This window comes from Lonchura striata, chromosome 1A, assembly GCF_050655825.1.
Source record: "Lonchura striata isolate lonStrDom1 chromosome 1A, ASM5065582v1, whole genome shotgun sequence".
Classification (NCBI taxonomy): Eukaryota; Metazoa; Chordata; class Aves; order Passeriformes; family Estrildidae; genus Lonchura; species Lonchura striata.
Window position 1 is genome coordinate 54,652,928 of NC_140741.1, and position 16,811 is coordinate 54,669,738.

General features: G+C 34.3%; 1 protein-coding gene across 4 annotated transcripts in view; it reads right to left on the reverse strand.

Moving 5' to 3' along the window:
- MGAT4C (MGAT4 family member C) overlaps positions 1–11,618 on the reverse strand; it is a 321,254-nt gene extending 309,636 nt beyond the window's left edge. For all 4 annotated transcript variants that reach the window (XM_077783549.2, XM_085570193.1, XM_085570191.1 and 1 more), the window contains exon 1: positions 10,928–11,618. The gene's annotated coding sequence lies outside the window, so the exon portion shown is untranslated. The remainder of the gene's footprint in view (positions 1–10,927) is intronic.
- Positions 11,619–16,811: the final 5,193 nt, after the last annotated feature.

Sequence of the window (16,811 nt, forward strand, 5' to 3'; positions counted from 1 at the left end):
TGAAAGAAAAAGAGTGAAGGACATAATAAAGCAGCCTGTTTTCAAAGCCATTATCCCACAAGTTTCTCCAATTAGATAGCTTAAATGGGAAGGAAAAATTTTTCTGAAAGGCACTTTTTCTTTGATATTTTCAGTTTACTTAGCCATATTGTCATCTGTATATTGTTTTCTGCCATATTGATAAGACAAATAATGTCAGGAGAAAATTTTGAGAGGCAGAAGGCTTCCTAACCCAGCATCTTAGAGATCATGTTGGTGGTTGAATTATGATTCAATGAAGAAATGGGGGTATATGGAGAAGGGAAAACAGACAAGTGTTACATGAAACAGACCAGTTAGAATTTCAGCAATTTTGCACTAAAAGGTATAGATACATCTACATGTACAAAATTATTTCACCCTGTCCTTTGTAAAAAAGGGGTTCTAGGGAAAAAGCAAACTTTTTTATCCAGAAAATTATCTTTGGGTCTTAGTCTTGACTCCCAAAAATGTGCATTGAAATATATTTCCACTTTTCAGAAAAATCATTATTCAGGCAAATAAGATTAATTTGTAATTTACAAAATAGTATGTTTAAAATTTTTTTGTAAATCCTACTAGAATCTCTAAAAAGTAAAAGTCTTTTAACAGTCTATTATATAAAAGAGTTATCTCTCAGTCTAAGAATACTAGTCAGAACACAGCTAACCAGTATTTTAATTGCTAAGTAGAGTGTCTTATGTTTCAGGTAGGTTCTTTAATGTTTATATGTAAAGTTTATAGAAAAAAAAAGAGGTTTGTGTAGTTTTGGATGTAAGACTGTTGTGGATCTTGAAACTAATTTTCAAAAGAAATTAAAATGTTTCATTTACATTTCAAAGTCTTAGTTGAAGTAAGAAGGCAGAGGACACAAACAGCTTATAAAAGATGTGTCATCCTTTGTCACAGATAGTGAAAATAATGCACTTTTAAATAAATTTAAAGTACTGAACGCATGAATTCTGTATGGTAAATTTGTAATATGTTCTCTAAAAAGTGTAACAATTTTTTGGATTAATAGTTCAATGATTAAGAATAAAGTTTCAGGTTGTTAGGTTACTTCAATTTGGCATGATGTACTGGTAAATTTCAGCCATTATGCTTTTCTGTTTCTTTGCCAAACAGATTTTCACTTTATGATGAAGTAGTGTTTCATATTGCATATAACTAAATCTAAACTAAAAACAAACAAAACCAAAAAAATTCTACACAACTGAAAACTAAAATCCATTTTAAGGCTTTTTAAAGCATCTGTATGAGCCCTTGTGCATTATTTACTTGGGTAAGATGGTTTCATTTGAATCTGAGAATTTTGACATGCACTACTGGCACTGAACCAAGGGTGTTTACTTGCAGATCTTGTATCTGTGACTGCAAATGGGTTGTGCATTCTTGAGATTCTGCTACACCATTTGACAATACTGAAAAATCCCAATCCTCTTTACAGAGCAGGTAGAGAACCTACATGAAATCTCAAACAGGAATCTCTGGCTATGGAACAAATCTAATATAAATAAGATCTAGTGCTAATGAATATCTTTTTGGAATACTCACAAGAAAATATTCACTCTGTTAGTTAAATATGGCTAAGGCTGGGAAGTTTCAAGTTATTACAAATAAATAGTTTGTCTTTATGTGTTCATAAAAATACTGGATTAGAAAAGATAACCTGCAGATTTTGTTCAGGAGAATAGTCACTTATCTGCATGGAACTGTAGATTAAGTTTTTGAGCATCTTAAATTTTTTTTCCTGGGCACTGATTTTGTCTATTGATTTAGCAATACAGAATTTCTTTTTCATATTAATTTCTAGGAAAGAATTAATAGATTTCATCTGCATGTACTTACAAGACTGCTATTGCATACAGAGACCAAGTACTTCTCCAAAATGACCTGGAAGTCTGCCATTCTTATACCATTAGAGATACTGTTTGCAGTACTTTTATTTTGAATAAAAGCACCACATCCAGTAAGTGATCTTTATTGTCTCAAAATATAATTGCTTGCTCCTTATGGTTCAATCCATACACCCTGGTATTTTTCTCTACCAAGATCATTATGAATATAACCATTCAATAGTGAATGTTGCCATGTATTCAGTATTTCTGCTCACATGTTTTTCTGGAGTTTCTATCAATTTCTTATTCTACGCTCCCTCATTTCATAAGTAGAGATGCTTTCAGTATGGAATTTGAACTCTTTCTGTTAGCATAAACATCTACCAATATTTACACAAAATCAGTGTGAGAAAATATGTCAGTTTTATGTTTAGATATCCAGGTAATTTCAATTTTAAGTAAGAATTTTTCTTTCATTTACATTTTTTTTAAATTAAAAAAAATTCTTTAATAATAATAAACTAAATGAAGCAACTAAGAGAATTATATGTATTTATATATATATTATAAAGTTCTGTTTGGTTTCTTCATAATGGTGACTGATGCTACATCAGGTTGGCAGATGGTCACTAGTGAGGTTCCTAATGGCTCATTTTAGGGTGAGTCCTGTTTAATGTCTTTATCATTACCCCTCAGACTCCCTTATTGCAAAGCAGACAAAGCCAAAGTCCACAGCTGCTGCTCACAATACATTCCCCCCAACCTTTTAGTCAGTGTCCTCTAGAGCCACTGAAGGACTCTCACTCCTCAAACCATGGGGCCCAGAGCTGCACACAGCGCTCAAAATGAGTCTGCACTGAGTGCAGTGAGATAATCACCTCTTTTTCTCAGCTGGCCATGCAGTGTTCGGTGAACCCTAGAATGCATTTTGTCCTCTGGGCTGTGAAGGACCACTGCTGACACGTGTAGAGCCTGCTGCTGAGCAGCACCCTCATATTCTTTCCTGCAGAGCTGCTGTCCAGCCAATCCTCTTGCAATTTATATTAGAGCCAGGCAATACTCTGTCCCAGGTGCAGAATCACAGAATCAGGAATTTTAGACTTGTTAATATTCATGCCAGTGTTCGTAGCTCAGTGCTCTGATCAATCTAGATTCCTCCGCAAGGCCAAGTCCTCAGCACTTCCCAATTTGGTATAATCGGAAAACTTGCTAATAGGATATTAAACTTCTGCTTGTATATTGTTGAAAAATATACCAAATAGAACCACCACTAGAACTAAACCCTGAGGAATACTGCTAGTGATCACTTGTGACATATTTGTGCAGAGTACCAAGGAGTCATTAACGTAAGACAAAAGAAAGGGAACAGCTTGATTTTCTGACTGAAATTCTAGTCCTAAATTTCTTAGTTTTTAAAATTTATTTAAGAAAATGGATTAAATCATATGGCCTGGGGTCCTCAAAAGAGTTTGAGATCTATATATAAAGAAAGGAAATATTATAGTCTTTTTAAACAATGTATTATTTTACTCAACAAGGGAAGTGCAAAGTCACGTATCTGGGGAAGAGCAACCCATGCAACAATATATGTCATGAGACACACAGCAAGAAAGTAGCTTGGTAGAAAAATACCATGGGTCTTGATGGACACTGAATTAATTAGGAACCAGTAATGTGCCTTTGCCATGAAAGAGGCTCCCAACCTGCACGAGGCAAAGCTCTGTCAGTACATGAGATAGGTAATACCTGTGCTCTGCTCAGCACTGATGAAGCCACATCTGGAATACTGGGTCCAGTTCTAGGCTCCCCAGTACAAAACAGATACTGACAACTTGGAGACAGTTCAGTGAAGAGCTGCAAAAATGATGAAGGGATTTGACCATTTCTTCTATGAGAAAATTCTGAGAGAAATGGGATTGTTCATTTTGGAGAAGAGTAGCCTCAAGGCAGATTTTACTAATGTGTACAAATGCTTAAAGAGATGGTGTAAATAAGATGGATCCAGGCCTTTTTCAGTGGTGTCTACCAACAGTACCAGAGGAAACAGGCACAAGTCAAAGCACAGGAGGTATCCTCTGAGCTCTGGGAATCACTTCCTTACTGTTAGTGTGACATGAGCACTTGCACAATGCTGACATAGAGTCTCTATCCTTAGAGGCATTCAGAAGCTGACAGCACATGGTGTTGGACTTTTAGTTCTAGGTGGTCCCAGAAGGGCTGGATCAGTTTCCTTCCAAAGGTCCCTTCCCAGCTCACCCATTCTCTGATTCTGTGATTCTGTGATTCTGTATTAGGAATTCCTCTCAAGACCTTTAGTCTAGATGCATGGAATGAAAGTTGGTCCTGATCAAGCTGAGGAGTAAAATGCAACAATACCCAATGTACAGACTTGGAAACTGTTAAAGCATTGCCTGTTTAAAGATCTATGCACAGGTTTAGCTTAGTATGCCCAGTCCCTCTAATCTCCAGCATTGCAGAAGCCAGAAGTAAACAAGAAAAAAGCCCCAACCAACCAACCAAAGAAATCCCTAGACTTTGAAGTGGGGGGTGTGTGGGAGGGAGGGGGTTTTCTCACAGAGGACTGACAGGTCCAGAATCACAGAAAACAAGCAAAGAAGTTTTTAGAAAAACTTACTTAAAAAAAAAAAAAAAAAAAAAAACAAGCAACAAAAGGAACAGAACCAAAATAAACAACAACAGCAACAAAAGAAAACAACAACAAAACCCAAGAACAAACTACTTCACTATCAACTGTGTAGTGAAGTGTTTATATAAAACTTATCAGATCTGAGGTTTGCTTGACTAGATCAGGAAAACTGTACAGATCTTTACAGTTCTTAAAGATCCTTTTGACTCAGCAGTTTGACTAATGTTGCAGCAGATGTTTTGATGGCAAAGGAAGTGTCAGAGTTCTAGGTGAATTAAGCCTCCCTATCTGGCTGCCAGTCTGCTCTTCCCCAAGGAGGAACACACCAGAAAAATAAGTTATTTTCTGAAAGTGAGCACCGTTCTCATTTTTCCTCCACTGACACTTTTTGACAGGAGGTAGGAGAGACATGCAAAGAATGCAAAGCAGTTTTAATGTGAGGTTAAATGTCATAGCTGTTGTAATTTAACAGTTTACTGCTGCAAAAATAGGAGGAAATTCCTCCTTCCATCTCATTACTCTGACAGTCTCAGTCTCCCTGGTATTTTGATGCTGTGATTCGGGCCTCAGATTCATCAGGTCCTTAGATAACATGATTCACATTACTAAGCTATTGAAAAACTATTAATTTTTTTCTACAAAGCTAGTTTTTTATCAGACTTATCCTTACTGGCTGATGGAGGGGTTTGGCAAGCTTCAGAGTCAAAGCCTTTCCAGAAGTGGAAAGGCCTGGCATGATATTCCTTTTGGTGTTGGCAAGATGCTGAAGTGCTTGCTGCTGCATCATACTGATGCACAAACTCACTTCCTACAAGGAGCAACAGTAAAGCATACCATACGTGGCTAACATAGATTATAGCATAGGAGGGTGTGAATCAACTGCTGAGTGTGAAAGGCCATTTATGGGAGTGATATTTCAGTAATTTCAAAGTGCTAAAAATAATCCCTAAATTCCAGAGACTGTGCTACATTATTCACAATAGTTCTATTAATGTCCTTGAGAGTACAGAATGAAAAAAGCAGAACAAATATTTTCCTGGTGTCTTAAAATATTTTGTGATTCTTTTTTTTATTGTTGTTGTTTGGGGTTTTTTGGTCCTTTTAACCTATTCTGTATTCTTCATGACTTTGCATGCAGCGGATAGATAAGATATTAACCTCTTTCATTCTTATACTGTATGTGAACAAACAGCTAGGGAAAGCCTACTGGTCCCTCTATTTCTTAAAAAATAGTAATCATAAAAAATAAAACCTCTTAATTTGAGTTTCTCTAACTTTTGTCATGTGATATCAGAAAAGTTCAACTGGAAAAATGAAAGTTGATGGAATAGGATTAGAGGAAATAATGGAGAAAGGAGGCAAACCTTCACTACAGACAGTTACCAACTCCTCCTTTTTTAATAGTGTAATTTCATTTTACAGAGAAGTCTTCTATCCTTCCATATAATGTTCGACATATTTAAAAACACAAATTAGAAATGCTTTTTGTTTCTCACAAAAATTTGCATGCTTACCAATGTCTTTTAAAGTTAATTGCTGCTCCAAAATATTGAAATAAGAACCTGAAAAGTGTTTCAATAGAAGTTTTTGGGATGACAACACACCTCAGAAGTGTCCTTCTAACAATATATATATGAAATACATGCTTCACTTAATGTGAAATAAAGTGAAATATTAAAAATTCACCTAAAATAATGAAAGTTTTGGGCATCAAAGTCAATAAGAAGTAATCAAGGAATTTTTTTTCAGTTTTTTGAAATATAATTTTTTCATCTGCCTTAACTTCTGATTAAGTTTTCAAAATTTGAGAAGTTATGGACTGTTGAAAAGTTTTGCCAGTCTTCAGCAGCAGCTGGAAAGGCAAAGCATAAGGAGTTTTATGTGCAAAAAAATAATGTACCTTTCAAAGCCCTACTAACAGACACAATTTAAAATAGAAACTTCATGCTGATAGATGTTGAGGGGCAACTGGAATACTTAAACATATGGAATTTGATTCCACTCTCATTTATCCCATCGCCTTCAATGTATTGACTTCCAGAAGAGAAAGAGGCAAACTGGATATTAAATGACATTCAGAACAAGATCCATCACTAAAATTTCTTCAGTAATGTTATTTATCTCTCTATGTCATAGAGTGATTGTAACGACAGCATTAAGTTAGAAAAGCAATATTGAATTTCCCTGAACAAACCAAATTTTAATTGCACCTGAAAATACATACTACAGAAAATTCTGCATATTTATTGACAAGAATAAGAGACCAGCCTAGGATATTTCAGAATAACTTCTATGCTCAGCAATACATAAAAGAAAGAAAAAGTACAAGAAAAAATTAAATATATTCTCATATTTTAATCATATTTATTTTCTACTGCATAGCAAGGTGAAACAAAATTCAAATTTACAGTAAAAAGTTTATTTAAAATTATCTTTGAAACATATACTTACAGATTTTCTTGCTCTAAAATGTGGGTTTTCTAGAAAGGTAATAGGGGTAGTTATTACAGATTTTCAAATCTGTTTCATAACATTTAGTTGATGCAGAATAAGTGTGGGACACAAACAGAAAACCCCAAATCTTTGCAAGTGTTTCAAAACAAAATGCTTTACTTAAAATATGTCAAACTAAGGTAATCATAGAACAAAAGAATTAATGTCCACTTTTATAAAATTAACTGAAAAATACATAATCTGAAAGATGTTACCCTTAAGGAAAAATGAATTTATTTAATCACAGACTTGTCAATATTTTTGTGAGGCATATCCCTTTCAACAGGAATATCAGCTGCTTTACACTTATTCGATTAGGACAATATAAGTCACTAAAATTGTGTTATTATTTGATCTGAATTCTCTTAAGAGATGGAGACTAAGTAAAGAAGAAGAAGTGAATTCAAGTGCTTATTTATATTTTTAAAAAATTCTTAGGACATGAACATATATATCAGCTCAGTAAAATATTAATGTTCGCTAAAATTTCTTATATTTTGCATAACTAAAATAAAGGGCTAAAAGATACAACACAAAACTTGTGTGAGGCATTGGACTTGTCCCTGTAGCTAGGCAAGGTATCCCACAATTTAAGAAGCTGGATCACACTTTAAGAACATGCTGAAGCATTTCAACCAAAATAAGACAATATGTTAAATGTGAACTAGCTTTTTTTAATCTTCTTTCCACCACTCTTTCTTGAATTTCTTTACAATAATCAGACATGATTCTCAGGAAAAACCATCATTTTACTCTTGTTCACTCAAAATTGTGAAATTATATGTGTGAAAACACAGATTTTCTGTATATCATTAGACCTACTTAATTCTTAGCAGAATTAATATGTAATTGAATGTGCTGTCTAGTTAATGGCCTGTGTAAATGATACATATGAACCAAAATAATTGATTTAATAAATGCTTAAACAGCAACAAATCAGTCCTGAAATGTAAAAAGACATGCAAAGGGAGGAAATAAATCAGGTCATAGCACATCCTGATCTTGGAAATACCCAGGTTTTGCCTGAGAACATTCATTTTATCATTATCCATGCCCCTAGGTCTTTCTTCTTCTAAGCACTTTTGCCACAAGTTACCTGCTAGAGTTCAAAGAACAAATGATATTAAAGAGCCGTGAATTACTTTTTACTAAAAAGTGTTCCTAGAAATATTATTTTTATCCACTGTATAGAATTATGTATTATCACAGACATATTGCCAAATCTAAAATAAGTCAGATGGAAGAAGAATGACACAAGTAAGAAGCTGCCTTTTTTTTCAACAATTCGGTGTAATAGCTTTACTTTTTAGAGGCTCACTCTGGGAGAAGAACAAATTATAAACTCAAACACATGTTAAATAAATACAAGGGAAAACCAGGAGCATTGCATAAAAAAGGTCAAAAATTTTCCTTTTGTTTTTATGATTTCTCTAGCACACAGCAGAACAGGAAGGAGCGTAACCTATGGAATCAAGGAAGGAATACAGTCAACATATAAGCTTCAGCAAAATTTGGCACAGGAGATAAGCAGTGTTGGCTAAGGATTGCTGAAGAATGTAAATAAAATGGGTGTGTTTATTGCATTGCTGTAAATTCTTATGCATAGCTATTTTATTTTTTAATTAACTTCTTAATGTAGGAAAGAAGAAAGAACAGTAAAGTAAAGGTGGAACAGGAATGCCAATGGAACCAGGACAAGAAGAAGACTACAGACTATAAATTTAACACCATAAGAAACAATTTGTGCTTCAGCTTTCTTCCCAGACTATTGTAATCCATTTATGCTATACCATATTTTTTAATACAATTCTTTACAAAAATGGTCTAAAAGGATATCAGAAGGCAGTAGAACTATCCACATGAAAATGGCATAATATGTGGGTACATCAGAATTCTCTATCAAGAGAATGGGGGAGGACTATTACTGAATATCATGATAAAAATAAAAAGGAAAAATAAGGTAAAAATGAAACATAAAGCTATTAATCTTCATTAATTTCCCATTATTTAATATCATCTTTCCATTTAAATCTAGTTTTAGCGTGTTTCATCTTGCTTTGGAGAAAGGATCAAGATACTTTTGTGTTGCTCTTGGTTACTCCCTAGTCACATATAGGAGAAACAATTATATTTAAAAAGCTAGTGGTTAAAGTAGCCAAACATTTTAAAGGAAACATATAATTGAACCCAAAGAAGACAAAATGGAATGTGATCTGGAAAAGTTACTTTTTCATATGAGCAATGTACAATAAGAAAAGGCTGTATTACCCTCTAGGTTACAACATTTATAAGTGATTGCACAAAATGCTGAAATATCCATGGATATCTAGAAGCATGTTATGATGCCTCTGTATATTTAAGTGAGAAGTTTAAGAGACTGGGGAAAACACAGCTATTGTGCACATTTCCTTTTAAAAATATCTTGCTGATGGTAGGACCCTCTAGGGAGAGCTTAATGGAAGCCTCTTTGCCTGAGTCTTTCTGAGGTCCATAGGAAAGGAAATGCTTTAAGAGAGTTCATTGGAAAAAGGATAGAATCAATCTCTCTACTTTTTTCTTTCATCCTTTCCAAGACACTCGGGGAAAGGAACTTTCAGGGGTTGCATACAGGAGCAACATGTACTACTGTAATTTTTTATTAATGCCTTGAACATACTATATTCCTTAAACAGAGGAAGATAAGCATACTAGAAAATGCACTTGTCTCACATTTACTTCTTTTAACCAATATGGGCTTTTGAGACCTCCTTCATACCCCAGCTTTGTATCTACTTCTATCTTACTGCTTTCTTTCAGCAGTATATTCAAAAATATGACAAACATCTGTCTTGTGACTAAAAATTCAGTTCAGCATATCAACTGCACAATCAAGTACACCACAGACAAGCTCATACATCATTTACTCTAGTAGCATGACAGCAGCCCAGCCAGTGCACTGGACAAGAAGCTACAGATAAGCATTTTTACTTTCTCAGGGCTTAACTCCTGCTTAGCCCTGCACCTGCCAATATGTGCTTAAGTCTCAGAGCTTGCACTCAGCTAGAGTGCCAACCTGGAAATGAAACAAGACCAGGACTTTAATGTGGCTGTGCTTTTTCCATCTCTGCAGCAACTCCCGCGCTTGGAAGAGTTCAAAAATGTCTGTCTGCTTCTGCAGTTTAGAGAGCTTTCATTTTTAGGTCAGGCTGCCTCATAAGATACAGAAATGCAGCAAGCAATTCAGATTAGGAGGAACATGCTGTAATTCATATAAACACAGAAGTTTAAAAGGCAAGAAATTATTTACAGATTTTATTTTTAAATCTCCTGTTATGGTTTATAATCCTTATGCTTTACTAAGAAGCTCCTGGAGTATGGCAGTACAGATGCAACAACAGACTTCTGTCACATATCTATCAGAGATTTTCAGAAAGAAATATTGTAACTCTCTATGTGAAAGGTCAGAACATCATAGTAAACAATCAAATATCTAACTCCAAAATTAATTTGTAGTACTTTAAGGGGAGTTCTGCATATATCCAGGTTGGAAAATATTTTGCAAAATTAATACTCATCTATAACAAATTTAAAATCAGACATATGATTTTGCTATTGTTTATTTATTGTTTCAGAAAACAACATTCTCTGGACAGTCAGCATAAACTTGTGGCAATATTATATGCAGCACAATGGAATTTTGCTTTTTTATTTAAAGGTTAGGGATTGGTTTTGCTTGGGGGGATTGCTGACAAAGCACTTGGCAGTAGGTACAACACATCTACAGTAAGTAGATTAGAGTATTTTACCTGCAAACATGCTGCAATAAAGTGCCATCATTCAATCAATACAGACTATTTAGTTAACATTTTTCTTAATGTATCTGGATTACCAGTTCATTAGATCATTACCTGATAAATAGTGTGGGTAATGAATTGAGAGAGTAACTACATACCTTCAGGAAGAACCTGCCCGATAACAATAATCCATTAGAAAAACTGGCAGTATCCTCTGATCTATTGCCCGCAAAGCTATGACTTGATGGAGAGTTTCATTCCCTCTGCTCAGCACTCCAGAAGAAAATCAGCACAATTTAAATATTTCTCAGGATGTGACAGCTCCCTAGATCCCTGGCTGCTTTCTTTTCCCAGGGGTTGACAATCTGGTGTTCCAGTGTGCATAGAGCAGTGAAGATGAATTGAAAAAGCTTGAGATAAATTAGGGATGGCTAAGTTAAAATTGTCTCTGCTCCCGAGTCTCTCATCTGCAGTCTGCAAGCCTATTTTGCTGTGAAAAAGCTAGATGGCAGGCTGCCTCAGTGAGTTCTTCTTAAGCGACAGGGAGCATTTTCAATGAAGAAAAATTCTCCCATTATCTAAGCTAATGTGACTGCAACTAAATCTAGTCTTAAAAGTGTCTACTAGCATGAAATTCATTTTCACTGCTGCTTTCTTTCAAGCCACAGGTTAAAAAAGAGAAAGGAAAAGAAAAAAAAGAAAAAACCACAAAAAACCCCCACAACAAACCTTTAAAGCACCACCCTAGATTTTTCCATATGAAAAAATACTCAAACTTTTAAAAGTTGATAAATGGAAACACATTTCATAACTATGCCCAAAAATCTAAGTATTGGTAATTATCAGTTTCCAAAAATTTATCTGTTTACACTGAGTTCATTGTTCCACTATCTGCTCTTTCCATTTTGATTTTAATAGGTATCATGTTATTGCAATTCATTTTCAATGTTCTAGAAAATAAAAGAGCAGTATTTTCCCCTTGTTGGCAAAAAATGAAGTGACAGCTAAAATTCTGAACAATCACCATGTTTAGCATTAGTAGATAATCCTAGATAATCCTCCAAAAAAAAGTGATTGATATTTTTCAATGCTTCTAAAAAATATTGTGTAACAAGTTGTTTTTTCTTTATTATGAGCTGCTTCTCACTCTACTTCACAAAAAGAGAAAGAATTGAAATTTTCTGAATCACTCTAGTGCCAAAGCAATTTGACAAAGTAACTAATATCTACCGTTATGTAAAAAACTTTACATTGAAAACACTAGGTCAAGAGTTTTTCCTTAAACTTATCAAATGAAGTTTTTTATCCTCAAAAACATTGGATAAAAATAATTAGAAAAGGTATCATTTCAAACAGTCATGCTCCCTAGTAAACAGATATTTCTGCAAACCCTCGCTCTAGTTTCAACTGATCTAGCTTTCTGAAGTCCTAGATATCTACCACTAATGACTTTCTCAGACTTAATTTCTCAATATAATGGAAATTCAGCCCCCCATGCTAAGCTGTAAATAAACAGAGATGCAGGTGAATATACATGAATACAGCCTTAGTGTGAGAGCATTTTGAGAATGATAAATAAATATATTGCCAAGAAAGAGATATAAACCCTGCTTTCATCAAAAAGGCATGAAGAGACTGAAAATCTTCAGGACATGACTTCAGAAGTCTCTTTTTTCCCCATGCCCTGGGGTAAAACATTCACTCACATTAACAGAAGTCTACCAGGTGAAGTGAATAGGCATGATTAACATTTACAAATTTCTTTGGGGTTTAAGTAACTAAAGCCACGGCCCCACCGAATCTCTGTGTTTCACATTAAAGGCATTATGTCCAGCTTATTTTTTTTTTAAACAGAATCTCCTTTGGCCTGTGTCCTAATAACCACCCCTTGAAGCATATGCAAGCACTTGACCAGATCCAATTGCTCAGTACATACAATACACATAAATCTACCCCAAAGTAATTTATAATCCAAAGGGATTAAAAATTTTCCCATGCTGCCTTGCTCAAAGATTATTTTGGGTGTTGCAACACTCACACTTCTAGGTGACAGTGGCTATGCTGCAGTCCCTGTCGTTAATATTTGTATATTTTCTACATAAACAGATAACAATATCTCAAGTCATAGAATCACAGAATGGTTTTGGTCAGAAGAGACCTTCAAGATCATCTAGGCCAAACCCCGCAGCTTTAGGTGGTCCTGTTTGAGCAGGGAGTTTTGTCTACATGATCTCTAGAAATCCCTTCCAACCCTAACAATTCTCTAATTTTCACTCTTGTTTAGGAACTGTCAAAATCCTCAGTTCATAGTTCCAGTGATATTCTGTTTAAATGTTTCCTAATTTTGTTAGCCTTTATTTTTCAAAACATCTCCCTTAAATTATTTTAGATTATTAGATTCCTCTTTTCTCCTGCTTGCATCTGCTGCTGAAACTAATAAAACTGCAGAGACCTCATTGTGCAGCAGCCCAACCCTAAATTTCCCACTTTCACTTCACAATAAGAGAGAAAGCTGAAAGCCACCTGCTAGCCTTAAAAATAGTGCTGGTTTGTGTGCTATTTATTAATTTTCAAATGAGAATCGCTCACATCTCCCTGCTCTCAGTGTCTACTGCTTCAGCCAGAGCCATCAGTGCCAATCTGCTGTTTTTCTTGGTGCCTTAGCAACTTGGGTCAAACAGCAATATCAGTGTTTCAAGTTTCTATTCATAAAAATCTACAATCTCTAATAAATTAAAAATATATAATAATTGTAATTCACTATTTATAGTGGTATTATTATTTTAGAAGATATGATTCATTCATATGCACTGGTTTGAATAAACAACATTGACATATCTTCTAGGAGGTTTCTGATGAATTTTGGGGGTGACATGGAAGGAAACAGAAAACCAATTTAGCAAGCAAAACATAGTAATCCAAAATGCCTCAGTAAAATTCTGAACTTTGACTACATATTCTCCTCTGCTTCCTCCTTTTTAGTATCAGATGGAGAAGAAAGGGATAATGTAACAATTGTTTTGTTGGTTTTTTTTTTTTTTTTTTCCCAGGGAAAAAAGCTTTAGTATTCCTTGAGGATGTTTAGAGATTTTGTCCAAGACACCCAGCAAAGAATAGTCACTCAGTTTGCAGAGTTTAGAACAAGACATAAATTCAGAAGAACTTCCAGGACAAAAAATAATAGGGCTTGGCTTATTATTTGGTTTATTATTTTGGCTTGGTTTAATTTTGGTGGGGTTTATTTTATTTTGCTTCTTTGCTGTTTGGTTTGTATTTCCATTCCAAGTTATTTACTGGTTCAGTTTGATATTTTTTTGGAGTCGATCAGAGAGGCCCAGATGGAAGCAGAGGTGACACTTGGCATAGCATGCTAGATATTTTTGATGTGCTGTAATTCAGTTATGAAAACATGTTTCAATATCTCAAAGACAGCAACATCACAATGAGCAGAGGGTGAAAAAGGTGATAGTGGAGTGGAGCACATTGTAACACGGTGACATGTTACCTGCCTGGGTAACAGAAGTAATTACTGTAAGAGTACTTTCACCTGGGTACCTCAAAACTTTAGGAAAGCTGATTTCTATAAACCATAGTTATACACTGTGCCTATTTAATTTTTAAACATATATAGTATCATGATTTCCACAGTTACAAGGCAGATTTCTAAAGAATATTAAAATCCCTTCTATATAATAGGATGCAGTAAAAAGATATATATTTGGCTAAATCTTTAGAATTAATAGTCTCCTGCAACTGGTAATTCTTACTAAGTAAAGGAACTCAATTTACTTAAATGTTTGTATTACCTATTTCTCTGTCATTCTTCACTGCAGACAAAATACTGGTTAATAAACTCAGAATATATTCTCCTAGCTTTACCCTGCCTGTCTTCCATTAGATTTTCATAGAAGAGAACTTCTAATGGGGAATTCCAGTGGGATTAGAGATATGCAATTCAAAGATGAAAACTTCAGTGACAGAAAGTGAGACTTTGTTGCTACTCTATATTGTATTTTGCATACATATGTAATAACTGAAAAACTGCAATGTGTATGCATATAAAGAGTTAACTTTTTGAAGTCTCCTTTTCATTATTGTGAAATGAACCCTGGTATAGTTTTAGATGTGTCATATGTTTTTTCACTGTTCTTAGAATACCTGTAGTCAGTGTTTGCATGTTTTAGGCCATAGCTTGCTGCTATTTTTTATCTTTTGGATTCATAGAGGATTAGGTCTGAATGAAAATAAATCACACATAAAAATATTTTGCCTAATCTTAAGCGTTAATAGTTGAAAGTGTTGGCTTCTATTATGAGTGCACCTTAATGCCCTTCTGCCAGTGATTTTCATACAGTAACCACTTGTAACATGGGAAATGACATTCCAAAGAGAAGTATGTAAATTTGAAGAGAAAAGTGAGACCTAGATGTGCTATTTGGGTTCCACTTGCCAAATTCTGTGGGAGAATTTATTTAAGCCTCTCTTCAAAGTTGTCTTCCACATGGTTCCCAAAAGAAATTAATTGAGACTTAGTGAGGGGAAGAAGGATGAAAATATATGACCTTAATATGCTGATGTTTATTCTCCTTTTTGATTACTGTAAACTTTCTGCTTTCTTTCCTTCCTCATTGTGCATTTTAAAGACAATAGAAAGAAAATAAATAATAATATGCAGAAACACATATTGTTAAACAGTAAGGAGACATATTTGCTTCTAAAATTTCAACACTCAATGAAAGATTCTTCAAATTTCCTGCAATCAATCTTTTAGCTAAATATTTGTTCCCTTCAGCCCTTATTTGCATTATAGTGAATGGGGTCTTTGAATCCATACATCAACTTTCATCTTGAAAACTCAAGGCAACTTTATTGTTTCTCTCTTGAAACCCACAGAATATGTGTTAATGGTGTCCAAAGTCTCAGCAGTTCTGTGTGAACAGAGAGCAAAAAATTAAGGTACTAGAGGAGAATAAAACTAAACAAAACCCCCATTACATAATTCCAGACAAATGGGGGAGGACATTTAGACACTTCTATAAGATAATTAAACAGCTAATGGGAGAAATAATGTTGTAAGAAATGAGATAGAAAAAAACCATAATATAAACATCATGTACCCTGTGGGAGTACACTGCAAAATTCAGAGCACGTTCAAGCATGTCCAAACCTTTTAGTTTGTTCAGAAAGCTTTTGCCTTAGCTCTGGAGTACTGTTGAGTGGTTTTGCAGTGATAAAACTAGATAAACCTTCCCTGAATATCCTGATTACCAATAACTAAATAAATAAACAATAAACATATAATGATAATAAAGATGAAAAGAACCATAGGTTGTTACTTGTTTTATTGAAATTGAATAATTTTTTTTAATCCTAAGACTACCTTACAAACAAGGTGTCTGGGGTAAAACCCCTTCATTTGAACTTGTTTTATCATTTCATGTTCATAATCACAAGCAGATTATTTAAGGATAATATATGGAAAATAATGGGAGAGTTCACATTTTTTTTTTCCAGTTCTCTCATCAAAACAGAAGAATGAAAAAGATTATGTATTATACATAAAAATAGACTATTTCAGGCTTTTATTCAAAACTTCAAGGCATTATTCTTCATGTTTTATTTTACATGTAGAACATAGACTGATATGAATCTTAAACACTAAGGAAAAGGAAAATCCATCTTGATTAAAAAGCCCTCATTTTGAATTTATACGGAATTTGTCCAGAAAATAGCAATCCTGTGACATAAGAAACCCTCTTGCTCTAATACATATAGGTGATGAGATCTCCTTGGATGTATCCATTTCTTAGAACTGTCTAATCATTCTATCATGGACAAGAATTCAGGAGATAAAAGACAGTTTCTTATATAAATTATCTCTTACTATACACATTTTCCAACAGATTACGCTATAAAGAGGAAATTGAATGAGGATGGCTGTATTTCAAAAGAAATATTTCAAAATAAACCATGTTTGCTATCATTGAACACAATTCTCCATGTTCTGTGTACCTAGATTTGATTCTGAAGCATGTTTCAGGG